A 12,004-nucleotide genomic window follows, 5' to 3' on the forward strand; every position below is an offset into this window, starting at 1 on the left:
ACATGTTTCTAAAGGGCTTTGCTTATGAACCAGCAAGCAGAGTCCTTGACAATTTGAGTTGTGTACTTGTCATTTTTAAATAGTGTCTTTTAAGGAATTAAGCAGACATTAAAAAAATACCATGGCTTTAAAGAATTTCAAAAGAAAGATAAAACAAAAATCTCTAACTTAAAAATGTCAGTTTTTTTTTTAAAGATCAGTTTTGTCTGCTGCTTTAATGAAGATTATCAGTGGAGAGAAGTGACCAGAACACCACTTGATTGGTTTATTAGTTTTCGTTTTATAGAAACAAATTCTAGGGCACATTTGACTGTGTGTTCTAGTTCTTCATGTTCTCTTATTTTAAGGAGATTTCAGAACTTTTCTGGGAGTGGAAGATGAACACTAGCTTCTAATGTGGGCCTTCCATGAACCTGCCATGCCCCCGGAGGCCAATTTGACCTCCCACCATCTATATTTGGGCTTCATAGTGGCTGTGTATTGACTTCTGAATGCTAGTATGTAAATTGCTAGCAAAACCCCTTTCCCTTTTCAACTTCTTGGAGTCACAGGCTTCTGTGTGTGGGAATAGTGCTCTGTTCCAGTGGAATCCTGTTTTCTGTCAAACACAAATTGTACATTAAGTATTTGCATCTCAGGGCTTGCCCTAGTGACTAGAGCAATGGGGGCCGGGGGGGTGGCGGGAGGATAATAGATTAAGGTCTTACAGATGCCCGTTTTCATAAATAAGATCCTGTCCCCTTCTTTCCCTCTTCCCAGAGATCCATGTACAGCTTAGTTGCACCAACCGAGTTTTAATTTGAAACTACCTCTGTTGACTCCTTTCAGGCAAAATGTAAGAGAGGCGTATGCTTGGTGGTGAATGACTTTCTTCTTTATTTCCCAAGAGAACTTGAATGTGTTTGGTAAAGGTCAGCTCTCTTGGTATTTCAATATCTGTTATACTCTTTGTGAATGTTTTCATTTGGAAGTGGGGCTAACAGGAATATGAACATAACTGTATAAGAACCTAAGAGTTTTTAACATGCTTAGAGTGATTTGGGCCTTACTTTCCCTCACCACAGAGGCTTGGAACAAATCAGATGATAGAATGTTCTTGGCACATGTAACCAAAGGAACAAAATCTGGTTAGATGCTTGCTAGTGGGATGATTTACTGTCTTCTGAATTGAATAAAACTTCTGTAGATCAATCATAGAGACTGTGAGATGGCTAATCTTTAGGGCATACAGTTGAGATTGTTATGGTGTGTGAGAATGCAGATTGCAGTCAACTGTAAATTAACTCTTAACTATAGTACCACACGAACTAAATGACATGGATGATTTTTAAAGTAGATAGTAAACTTTCCCTTAAGTAGTAAATCCCTAGACTATTTTTATTTGACATTGGAATGCGCACCAGTTGGCTAGAAAATCCTATTGACTTCTAGCATCTAAGCAACTCTTCATACTGGCAGTGTCTATTTTTTTCAAAGGAATCACTTCTCTAGCCCAATCCATCCTCTAGGTGTCCCCTCACAACCCTTTAGCCCCAGAGATTTTGTGTGGCTCCTGTTATTTTTTAATCTCTTCTAAAGCAACATTGGGTGTGTTGCTTTTTTTTTTTTTTGCCAGTCCTGGGCCTTGGACCCAGGGCCTGAGCACTGTCCCTGGCTTGTTTTTTGCTCAAGGCTAGCACTCTGCCACTTGAGCCACAGCGCCACTTCTGGCCATTTTCTGTATATGTGGTGCTGGGGAATCGAACCCAGGGCTTCATGTATACGAGGCAAGCGCTCTTGCCACTAGGCTATATCCCCAGCCCCTGTTGCTTCGTTTTTTAATCTTTCTCATGGACTCGAATGAAGTCATATGTAGATTTGTTGACCATGAAAGTCGAGGTATCATTTCCCATTGGTTCTACCTCTGTAGATGTCTCTTAACCCCCTGTGTACCAGACTCTGAGAGATCTGTACCTTCTGCTTTATCTGTTGCCCTTGTCATATTATGTGGCACTACTTGGAATGTGTTTACGACATGTCTAAGTCTTAAAGGATCCCATTAAGCATTTCAAACAACTGACACCTCTCTCTCTGTATCTCTATCTATCTCTCTGTATTTCTGTCTCCCTCTCTCACTTTCTTTCCTCTTCTCTCTCCTTGAGGTAGGGGTCTTGCTGTGTTTCTCCAACTACCTTTGAATTTGTGATTCTTCTGTCTCAGCCTCCCTAGCAGCTAGGATATCACCACCAAGCCCAGTTTGTCCCTTTCTCTTTTAGTCTTCCTTCAGGTCCTTTCTGAGTGAATCACTCCCATAAGATTTGTTTTGCTCTGATGTGATAGCAACACAGTCACACTGTATTACACTACCAGTTTACCTGTGTACCTCCTGCATGGACAGAGGGCTCCTCCTTAACAGTAAGTACCTGTTGTAGTCATGGGTCCATTTTGCCAGCAACCACAAAGCTTAGCATGTATAAAGACTCAGTAAATGTTTATTGGATGAATGCTTTCTCTTTAAAAAATTTGACACAGATGTCTTGAGGTTTTAATGGAAGTTATCTTTTTTTTATAATTGTGAAAGTTATAGATATATCTCCTAAAATCCTCCCTTTGGAGGATCTCATTCCGTGATTGGTAGGTTGGGCTGCCTGATCAGGAAAGCAAGAAATAACAGAATGTAGTCAAGAGTCAAGAAAGAAGTTTTGTAGGGTTGGTGTAAGTGGAATAGGACTCAGAGAAGAGAAGGATGCCACTTAGAAGAGGTGAGTTGGAGGAGGATTTCTGGGGCTTTGAAAGACTGGGTAGGATTTGAAGAGATGGAAAAAGGGAAGAATTAGAAGAGGACTATGGAAGTGGTATGAACCAAGGCATGAAGCTAGAAATAAAAAAAAAATGTTTATGTGAAACCCCTTACACTGCAACTTGGAGATGTAGATAGAAATAATGTATAGCTAGGCGAGGAGGGATCTTGGAATTTGGTTGGGGTCAAGGATTATGGGAAAGTAATAGATCTCTGAGACTTTGGGATGGAAATAATGAGAGGGAAGGGTACCTAGCTGTGGCTTACGGGGTGGATGCCATGCTGGGTATTGAAAGCTGTGATGAAGGACCATTATAGATCCAAGTTTCTCAACAGTATTAGGCATGAACACAGTACTCTAGAGATTATTTGTAAACCATGGCCATATGCCATCTTGTCTTAGACTGTTTTGTGCTGCTATAACAAAATATCTGGGCTGAGTAATTTGCAAAATAGTTTATTTGGCTCAGGATTCTTGTGACAGGAAGATATGAACAGAGTAGTACATGTTCTGGTAGGGGTCACCCACCCTGCCGTTTTCCTCCTATACTATCTTACAATATGGCTCAAGGGAACTGAGTAAATGCAGAAGGAAAAGGGCACAAAGGATGGCCACCAACAAACATAACACCCATTCTCCTAAGACCTAATGCACTCCCAATGGATGGACACTAACCTCTTCCCAGGAGCAGTCACCTCATGATCTAATTCAGCTTTTAAAGATCCACTACCTTGCAGTACTACACCAGAGGCTGCCAAACTCCCATCTTAGAACATGAGCCTTTGTGAAACAAACCTCATTCAAACCATACCCCTACCTGTGTACTTGTAACTGTTATTTCCTTAATTTTTTTCCCTCTAATTTTGACCTATTTCTTTATTTAAATGAATTAAAAAGGAAATCCCTGCTGGGCACAGGTAGCTCATGCCTATAATCCTAGCTACTTAAGAGGATCACAATTTGAAGCCAGCCAGGGCAAAAAAGTCTGTGAGACTCGTGTCTCCAGTACTCAGAAAAAGCCAGAAGTGGTGCTGTGGCTCAAGTGGTAGAGGCTCAAGGACTAAGGCCCAGACCCTTTGTTCAAGCCCCAGGACTGGCAATAGAAAGAGGAAAGTCCCTTCTGTGAATTTGTGGGTTTCACTTGATAAAATTAATTTCTTTTCCCTAACCCCCACTAAAATGAATGTATAACTCAGTTAAAGATGTGTAGCTAGCTAACTTCCTGTGTTGGACAAGGAGGGTATGATGGGAAGGAGGAATAAAGGAAGGAAGGTGTTCTTTGTAATTGATTGGATTAAGAGGTGAAAGCATTTGAGCATGGTGGATCGTGCTTAGAATTCCAGGAGCTTGGAAGATGCAAACAGGAAGATGTGGGTCCCAGACCAGCCAGCCCAAAGCAAGATTGAGAGACCCCATCTGAAAAACTAAAAGCAAAAGGCTTTGGGGACATGGCTCAAGTGGTAGAGCAGTTGTCTAGTTGTCTGTTATCAGTTCTTAGGACTGCTCAAGCACATCTATGTGTGTGTACACACATACATGCAGACATACTGTATACACATGCAGGTGAAAGAAAAGAAAAGATGTTGGTAAAACTAAATATAAATGACCAGAAAACTGGGGAAAGTAGAGCAGATGATGAGTTCTACTTTGAAGTAACAAGTATGTTGTCTGAGCATGGGGAGATTGTTAGGCACACATGCATGGTAAAGGTTAGAGGTTTAGGTTAAAGGTCATTCATCCATGCAGCCTTGCCTGTTAAGAACATGAGGATAGCTTTTCTTTTTGTACTCTGTGTTCCACTTCTTAGAGGGAAACAGATGACTTAGGTTATTTTTATTTCCAGCAGATGGGGGGAGTCAATTGCATTCCACTGACTCTTGAGTTCTTAGGTTTTGAAAAACCCGGAGAATGGCAGTTACGCTTGCTTAGAGATTGCTCTTTTCTTCCTAAGAACAAAGTGTAGTTTAATTTTTTAGATTTGTTTTATTCATGTTTGCATTGGTTTCAAAGCTGTTTATTGTTTTGTTGGTAACAGGAATATGCTTTTGGTATCTTCAGTCAGGGTTGAAAAGAGTTAGCACTATGCAAGCAATTGCACAAAAGATGAGACCAGCTATGGAAGTAATGTATATTTCAAACATCTGTCATATACCTATTCAGTGAGAAAATTATGGCTTAGGTAACTCATACCCACAGTTAAAATCTCCATTTATCTTCCCACTTTAATCCATGATGGCCCCTTCAGGCCAACTTTTCTCTTTTTGAAGATAAAAGAGAGAAATTTGGCAGATGCCCATGGCATTAAGGGTAGCAGGATGTATACCTGGCCTTAGGCTTCCGATGGCCACACGATTTTGAAGGAGGAAACATCCAGCTTTGCAATTAACACCCCCACCTCACCCCTACTGCAAATTCCTGTCTGGTTGGTCCCCCTATGAGAGCTAATAGACTTTTTATGGCTTTTGGGCATATCCATCTTTTGCTTTGAAATAATTTCATTATTAAAGTGAAAGCCCCCATGGCGATCGAGATGCGTTAGCTATTTGTCTCATTTTTTTTCTTTTTTTTTTTTTTAAGGTTCCTGGCATGTGAACCTTCTTTTGTTGGTATAATTTTACCCCCAAAAGAGCCATTCAAACTCCTATGCCTGGTACCTATGAATAGGAACTTATTTGGAAATAATGTCTTTGCTGTTATAGTCATAAGATGCAAATATACCAAGATAGTGTTGGTTTAAATGCTATAGGATTCACATTCTTATAACTAGAAGAAAAGAGACAAAAGTGCAAGGAAAACACTGTGTGACTATAGAGGCAGAGATTGGAAAGACCAAGAAAGATCAGAAGCTAGAGCAAGGTATGGAATACGTTTTCTCATGGGTCCCTCAGATGGAACAAGTTCTGCAGACTCTGGCATTGCCTGCTTTTGGCCTACAGAAGTGAGAAATGGAGATGGCCAGTCAGCTTAGAGCAAAAGCGAGAGACCTTATCTGAAAAAACAAAAGTAGAAGGGCTGGGCGTGTGGATTAAATGGTAGTGTATTGCCTAGCCTGAGGCCCTGAATTCAACCTGCAGTACTGGAGACTGAGCCACTCACTTGGTGTTACTTGTTATAGCAGCTGTAGGACCTGGTGAGATCTACCTTTGCCACCTTGTGGGAGGCAGATCCTGAACTTCTCCATATGGACATTCAAATTACCACATCATTACAGCAATGTTTTTACAACAATAATTTCCCAGACTTCTTTTGTGGAAGCAGCAGCTAGTGACCTGGGTTTTGCTGATTGCATACTTCCTGACTTTGACCTTGCTGCAGAGTCCAGTGAAGTAGTGAGACATAGTTGCTGGAGATGGAAGTGGTGTGACAAGATGGCAGAGTGCAGGCAGTGATGACGGCAGCAGATGGTATCCAGTGGCATTACTAGTAGTAGCAGCTGCAGCTTAAGCCGACCTGTAGCTTTCAAGAGTCTTCCTGGGAGCAGCCCTAGCAGCACAGTTCCTGGTCTGAGCCTCCACCCTCTCTAGGCTCCTGTGAGTTACTCATGAATATTGTAGCACAGTGAATTAGAACCAGGAAGCAGCCCGATGGCCTAGTTTCCTAATCTAGGCTTTTCATCCCTACTTGGATAGACTGTATACCTTAACCGTTTTCCCATGACCCCAGTTTTTAGACCCATAAAATAGGAATAATGCCTGATGGTACCTACCCCTTCAGGGATTGGGTGAATTGTGTCAATTAATTTGCACAAAGCATTTAGAGCTAAGTTGGGAACATTGGAGGTGTTATATCAATATTATTTGTTATTGCTGTTATTTAAACAGCCTATTTTATTTGCTTATTTTTTTGTTGTCAGGGTGATGTACCGAGGGATTATAGTTACATAAGTAAGGTAGTTACCTCCTCCCTTATTTTCTCCTACTTTTCTTCATTCCCCAATTCCCCTGCCTCTTGAGTTGTACAATTAGTTTATAACATATTGTCTTCCTCTTCCCTTCCCTAATCGAGACAAACATATAAACAATACCCAGAGTACTAAAGTCAAATACAGTAACAACAGGGACTAAACCATAGGGAAGATAAAAGAAATTATTTCACATGGCATATTCAAAATAACAACAATAATGATAAACTGCTTGTTTCCATGTCTTAGAGTTCATTTTGCTTAGCATCATCTTATGTGATACGGAACACAGATGCCACTCAGTAGATGAATGGATCAAGAAATTGTGGTTTATATACACCATGGAATTCTATGCTTCTGTCAGAAAGGTTGACATTACCCCAAGGAAATGGAAAGACTTGGGAAAAATCATACTAAGTGAAGTGAGCCAGACCCAAAGAAACAGACTATGGTTTCCCTCATTGGGGATAATTAGTATATGTCTAGGATAGTCCTAGCAGATGATCACAATAACTCAATAGCAATGTACTTAGGATCACACAAGATGATGCTAAGCAAAATAGCCAATTTTATCCAGAATTAGTTTCTGTTGTTTCTAACTAAGATTCCCAGCAGGCATAGAATGGCAACAGGATCTCAACAGTTATCACTTTAAATTATTGACATAAGGAATGAGTTGAAAGAAACTTTACCAATAGGTATGGTTGCCTTTTGGTTTGCAGCTATGTTACCTTCATTTTTAAGAGAAGTTCCAGAGCTTCTTTCCTCCCTTGTTCAGTAACAGCTTGTTCCCCTCTACTTTGCATTCTAGTGCATAGCTAGTGTTTAAAACACCAGAAAGCCTGGTTGAGTATGATTGAACCGCTTCTCTGTGCTCCCAAACTATTTCTTGCACATCTCTAAAATGACTGACATGTCTGTCATCATCTTGTCTGACCCTCTTCTAAGACTGGAAACTCATGTTTGCCTTAGCTTTGTGTTCTCAGTGTCTAGAAGGTGCCAGGAGGCCAACTCTATGCCTGTGGGGACACATGGTCTTTCAGACATTCCCAGTTGTTACACTGAGGTCTCTGGATTTCACTCCCTTCTTTAACCACAGGTATAGTTGGTGTCCTGCAGGGTTATGTAGAGGCTGTTGGCTAATTGTGGGGAAACTATAATCTAGCTGAACTCAACCTGGGTGGAGGAGCAAGCTGGAGAACTAGGGTAGTTTGAGTATCCACTGGGTTGTATAGATCTGTGCTTCTGTCTTAGGCATTGAAAGATTTGCAGCATGGATCTTTGGAAAAATTGTACCACTATTTGATTCTTTTGAGTTTACCAAATGTTTAGGATTAAACATACTTCTAGATTCAATGCTAGTTCTTGTAGTTACAATGGAGTTCTCTAGTGGACACATTTGAATTTTTATTTCTATTGGTTGTCAAGTAATTTGAAAGCAGTATTATACATATATACATGCATATATACATATACAACACATACATGTCTAAATATGTATATATGCATATATATAAAACATTTCCTAACTGGTTGTAAATAATGTAAACAAAAGACCTATGTTGATAAACCTTTAAAGGTGTTTATAGAAAGTCTGCTAGAGAGTGAACAAGCCTAAAGGAGCAGAACAGTGAAGGTGGTAATGATGTCAAATTTGTCCACATTTGTAGTGGAAGTCCTGTGACTTAGGGCTTGGAGATCAGACAGTCATATGTTGGTGTCCTTGTATCCTCTGGTTATAACTGGCACTTTATCAATCTATCCTCTATCCCTATCTGTAAGATGAGAATAAACTAATACCTTGCATATCTAAAGTATGGTCTTTAGGTGGAATTAATGACTATGCAAAATAACTAGCACAGTGCATGTGGTAAAAAAAACTTAATACATCTTTGCTATTATGTTATTTCTTTGCTATATTAGTATTATTTAATTACTATTATATTGCAATGCAGGATTGGGCATTCTTTTTTTTTTTTTGGCCAGTCTGGGCCTTGGACTCAGGGCCTGAGCACTGTCCCTGGCTTCTTCCCGCTCAAGGCTAGCACTCCGCCACTTGAGCCACAGCACCGCTTCTGGCCGTTTTTCTGTGTATGTGGTGCTGGGGAATCGAACCTAGGGCCTCGTGTATCCGAGGCAGGCACTCTTGCCACTAGGCTATCTCCCCAGCCCAGGATTGGGCATTCTTAAGTAGTTTTTTACATCCATGGATATAAAAGAAAGGTTCTCCCAGGCAACCTGCCAAAGGTCAGATAGAGTTAAAAGAAACAAGTTGGATCTGGTTGGCCTCGTACTTGATACTCATTTAATCAGAAATCAAATATTCCATTTCTTACTGATTTTGATGTGTGATCTTCTAAGAAAATTTACAGAATTATTCATTTATCTAAGTGGGCTCACTTTTGGTTGAGTTTCCAATTTAGGAAAATGGTAGAGAATCTTTGTGCATTCAATATTCCTAGGAAATATAAATCGTAAAAGAATTTGGCTTCACTTAAAAATGGGAATCGTGCCTCATGTAACTAGACACAGATCAATTTGAGATGCTTATTTTGACTTTTTAGTTGAAGGTAAAGGTAAAAACAAAGTTTTTCTTAAGAATAAGGAGTTGGGCTGTGTGTATGTGTTTGTGCATGCATGAAAGATGGATCTCACAAAACCCCATCTAAGAAATGGAAGATGTGAAACTAAGCTGCATCATTCAGGGCCACTTTTCAAAGGAAAGCCCAGTGGAATCTCTTCTCTAAACTAAGAATGTTTCTTCTTTTCTGATGGTGTTGAAAATGTAGAGAAGATTGGGTACCAGTGACTCATGCTTGTAATCCTATCTACTCAGGAGGCTGAAATCTGAGGATACATGTTCAAAGCGAACCCTGGGCTGATTAATCCAAGAAAGTTTTATCTCCATTTAACCAGCAAAAGGCCAGAGTGAAGCTGTGGTTCAAGTGATAGAGCACTAGCCTTCAGCGAAAAAGCCAAGTGAGAGTGCAAGGCCTTGAGTTCAAGCCCTGGTACCAGGACATAGTACCTAGTACCAAGGGAACCTCAGAGCTATGTAAGACTTAAGCCTTGTGTGCATCAGTAGATGGTCCTCTTCGCATAGGTTTTAGTGTTTCACTTACTTTACTGGTGGTAGGTGGTTGGTGTCCAAATTGGGCTCAGAGATGACAGCGGAGCAGAGAAGAGGGTGCCAATTCATGTAATCTCAATCCAGCCAAGGTTTGAAGCTCTCAGCAATCAACTTTTGCTGAAACCACTTGAGTTTCCCTTTTGCCTAGTCATTTTCAACATGCTGCTTCACCCCAAATCAAGAGGGAACTGGCTGAAGTAAAAACATAAAAGAAATGTACTTCCTGTGTTTAGGGCCAGTGAATTAAACTTCTAGGCCAACTGTACATATGGCACCCCAGTCTTAGCTTATGTCATTGAAAGTAGAATTTCTAGGGAATTCAGATCTTGTCTTGCACGTATTATACTCTGAGAAGCAGCCAATAATTAATACTTTAAGCAGCACAAATGACAAGACTTGAGATTTTATGTGCACATACATATACACACAGTCTCCTACACATAATCATTACATGTTCGACTGTTAGGCTCTATGTTAAATATAAGTAAATTGGGCTCCTTGGCAAAGGACGAAACTTCCTTAACAAAGGCCCAGAAATGCAACAAATCAAAGAAAGGTTGGACAAATGGGACTGCATCAAACTGTAGAGCTTCTGCAGGGCAAAGGACATAGCTCACAAGATAAACAGGAAGCCCACAGATTGGGAAAAGATCTTTACTGGCCATACAATGGACAAAGGCCTCATATCTAAAATATATGCAGAACTAAAAAAAATTCCTCCAAAACAAAACTGCAAAGAACCAACAGCCCCCTCAACAAGTGGGCTAAAGACTTAAAAAGAGACTTCTCTGATGAGGAAATGAGAATGACCCAGAGACATATGAAAAAGTGCTCCACATCACTGGCCATAAAAGAAATGCAAATCAAAACAACATTGAGATTCCACCTCACCCCAGTAAGAATATCCATTATTAGGAAAACTAACAATAACAAATGTGGGAGGGGATGTGGCCAAAAGGGAACCCTACTTCATTGTTGGTGGGAATGTAAACTTGTTCAGCCACTGTGGAAAGCGGTATGGCGATTCCTCAGAAGGCTAAACATAGAGCTCCTCTATGACCCAGTAGCCCCACTTTTGGGCATCTACTCAAAAGATTACAAACAAGAACACACTAAAGCCACCAGCACAACAATGTTCATTGCAGCACAATTTGCCATTGCTAAAATATGGAACCAACCCAGATGCCCCTCAGTAGACAAATGGATCAGGAAAATGTGGTACATATACATAATGGAATTTTATGCCTCTATCAGAAAGAATGACATTTCCCCATTCATAAGAAAATGGAAGGATTTAGAAAAAATTATACTAAGTGAAGCGAGCCAGACCCAAAGAAATCTGGACTCTATGGTTTCCCTCATAGGGAATAATTAGCACAGGTTTAGGCTGGTCACAGCAGAGGATCACAAGAGCCCAATAGCTATGCCGTGATGAACACATAATATGATGCTAAGTGAAATGAACTCCATGTTATGGAAATGAGTGTTGTATCACTGTTATAATTACTTTTGACATGCCATGTGAAACTATAGCTTCTTTAGTTGATGATCCTCTTGTATCCCCTTCCTGTAGTTGTACCTGCACTATCACCGTATCTCATCTGAGTACCCTGGATACTATATATACTGGTTTTAGAACTAGGGATATGAAAGGGAATATCAAAATCAAGAGAAAAAGGGTAAAAAGACAAACGACTCTAAAAGCAATACTTGCAAAACTGTTTGGTGTAAACCAACTGAACAACTCATGGGGGAAGAGGGAAAGGGGGAGGGGGGAATGAAGGAGGAGGTAACAAATTGTACAAGAAATGTAGTCACTGCCTTACATATGAAACTGTAACCCCTCTGTATATCACTTTGACAATAAATAAGTAATATTAAAAACATAAGTAAAAATGAACTTCTTTTTTTTAGTAAAATATTGACTGTTTTCTTTCATTCTCCCAGTGATATTTCTGCCTTATCTTGAGGCAGGAGAACCCACTTGAGGGGCTTGTGTTGAAAAAGGGGAGATTTAAAACTTCTCTGCATATTTCTAGTGTGTCTCACCTTAAGTATTTGTACATGTTATTTAAAAATAATCTTAGTCAGTTAAAGTTCTTCTAAGAATTACCTATTTTTACCCCAAAGAATGAGGGGAGGAGGGGTCACTTCAGTGTTCCCTAATGCTATTTTTTGTCCTTTTTCTTGTCA

At 40.1% G+C, this 12,004-nt stretch overlaps 1 protein-coding gene across 6 annotated transcripts in view; it reads left to right on the plus strand.

Moving 5' to 3' along the window:
* Nucleotides 1-12,004, plus strand: part of Stox2 (storkhead box 2) — a 203,673-nt gene that overhangs the window by 101,898 nt on the left and 89,771 nt on the right. The window lies entirely within an intron of this gene.

This window comes from Perognathus longimembris, chromosome 21 (genome assembly GCF_023159225.1).
Source record: "Perognathus longimembris pacificus isolate PPM17 chromosome 21, ASM2315922v1, whole genome shotgun sequence".
NCBI classification, from domain to species: Eukaryota; Metazoa; Chordata; class Mammalia; order Rodentia; family Heteromyidae; genus Perognathus; species Perognathus longimembris.